The 2,576-nt window shown below is 41.1% G+C and overlaps 1 protein-coding gene across 6 annotated transcripts in view; it reads left to right on the forward strand.

Annotated features, from left to right (window-relative positions):
- MMP16 (matrix metallopeptidase 16) overlaps positions 1-2,576 on the forward strand; it is a 605,275-nt gene that overhangs the window by 45,605 nt on the left and 557,094 nt on the right. The gene's annotated exons all lie outside the window — the stretch shown is intronic.

Here is a 2,576-nt window from a genome sequence, read left to right on the forward strand (position 1 = left end):
AAGCGCTGAGGTGGGTGGGGCCATGGTGGGCATTTCTGACGAGCTGCAGTGATGCCCCGTGGACGGCGCTTGTGGCACTGTCGTGAACAACACGCCGCGAAGAGTGGCATCCTCAGCATTACCTAGTGCTGCCCAGTTAGCAAAGGCTGTGACAATGATCAGCTCCCTTCCCCGAGGCACTCCTAATCTGTCATTCTCCGACCACTTCTGTGATGGTTGTCACATTCATGTACTACCTGTATTGTAATGTAGTACTTTGAATTGTCTTATTTCAATATTATAAAATGAAACTTTATTAGAAACAGAAAATTAGTACCACTTGTTAATATAGGGATCATTTTCAAACGAAATACTTAAAAGAAGTATAAAACTCTTGCTAAATATTGTGCCTGAAGCTGAGCCTGAACCTGTTCTCTTTTTGTGAAATTCTCCTTTAAATTAGAAGGCTCAAGAAAGAACTGACCAGAACTCCTGCCGCACGACCCAGCTGTTCCCTCGAGCCTTGTGCGTGACCTGTAGCGGTCCGCCTGCAGCTAGCCGCACGGGCACGGCGTCGGAAGTGGGCTTGAGAGGGCACATCTTTCCCCTCCGTCCCACTGAGCCGTTCCTTAGAGACAGAAAGTGTCTGCTGGACATCAGGCCCCATCCTGTTCCCACTGGTGACACTCAGCACACTGCGTCACAGCTGCCCCTAAACATCGCTGCTGTAAAATGCGGTGGTAATGAGAGTTGGCTGCTGGGACATGTGACAGCTCCCTTGGGGTGGGCTCATGGCACAGCCACCTTCCCTGGATATCAGCGTCCTCATCAGTACGTTGTCATTGGTGCACAAGTCTGCAGAGCTGTGGTGACGGCTGAGCCCAGCGTGCCTCCCTTACATTAAATGATGGCGAAAGCCTCTGGTGTGCAGGCACCATAAGCATACAGACCGGCCAGGCAGTCGAGCTCCACGCTCTGACCCCAAAAGGAAAATGCGGGCAGGTTCAGTGTGTCACTGCCGATGCGCCAGCCATGTCACCAAAGTGACAGAAGCTGACTTCAGACCCTCCGGGCTCAAACAAATGCATGTCTTAAGAGTATGTACAGAGAAGGGCAAAGCTTCCGAAAGAAAAGATGCTTTTTTCTCAGTTTATTTCCCAAATTAAATCTTTATCCTGACACTTTGAAAAATAATAGGTATAATAATAGATAACTCATATACTTAGTTTCCATTTTCCCTATTTCCATATTTCTCAGAGGCATAGTAATGAGGCACCATAGGTTAGTCAAGCTCCAAAATGAAGATTAAAGTACTTATTTTTATAATTTTAATAAAATATTTAATTGCCTCAATGCCCTTTAGTCATTTTTAATCTTACTCATTTGTTTTTTTTTTCATCCTGTGAGTATGGTGCTTCTTGAAAGTTTGTGCTTTCATATTTGTCCTGTATCACACCTCTTGCTGACATGGCTAATAAACATTTTCAGAAAAGGGCTATTATTCCTTGTAAATTTGCATTTAGTGACATAACCAGAAAAAAGAGCTCACACTATATTTCTATTTTTTGGGCTAAACTTGGTGTGAACAAGTTAGGAAAATAAAAAAGCAGCCCTGATAATTTTATATAGCAGTTAAAAAGAATGAGTTAGTCTGTAGCCATGTGGACATGATATCCTATTCGGTGCAAAAAGCGGCTGCGGTATGAGTGTTACAATGACAGCACTACTAAGAAAAGTCCCCCTCCCACACGTGCAGGGAGAGGGGACAAAAGGATACACTCCACGCTGTCTACTTTGCTTACCGAGGTTGCTGGTTGAGGTTGGAAACACATGTTGAAAGATTAATATTTTTCTTTATGTACTTGGCACTATTTTATCTTTGAAGCAATTTTTAAAAAATGAATTCAATCAATAACATTTTAAAAATGTAATCTAGATCACAGGGTTTAATGACCAACCCTCTGGAGAGGATGTGAACCTGGGCTGTAACAGGGTAGTAGGAATGCTGTACTGTCTCTGATTTAAGTATGCAGGGTACGAATCAAAAGCCAAACTGCATCTTAGACAAGTAATAAATAATCCACAAAGAAAGTGAACATGAAAATGGCTTCCAGGAGAGATGTACCGTGTTTCCCTGAAAATAAGACCTAGCTGGACCATCAGCTCTAATGTGTCTTTTGGAGCAAAAATTAATATAAGACCTGGTCTTATTTTAATGTAATATAGGACCAGGTCTTAATATAATATAATAATAATAATATATTAATATAATACCGGTCTTATATTAATTTTGCTCCAAAAGACGCATTAGAGCTGATGGTCTGGCTAGGTCTTATTTTCTGGGAAACACAGTATGACACCTAAAGGCATTGCCATGTACAAGCAGCACATAATGATTACATTTAAAAAAATAGTTTCAATTGACCTAAGAGACAAAAAATTGAACTATGAAGTAAAATGCAAACTTTGTTCTATATTAATTTAAAAATCTACGGTAATGTCATGGAGGGAGGCTAATATTTATCTGAAAAAGAACCTTCATTAAAACCTCTAATACTCACATGGATTTTATAAAAACAGTGATCAGGCACCAGAAA

The sequence above is a fragment of the Rhinolophus sinicus genome, linkage group LG14, assembly GCF_036562045.2.
Source record: "Rhinolophus sinicus isolate RSC01 linkage group LG14, ASM3656204v1, whole genome shotgun sequence".
Taxonomy (NCBI): Eukaryota; Metazoa; Chordata; class Mammalia; order Chiroptera; family Rhinolophidae; genus Rhinolophus; species Rhinolophus sinicus.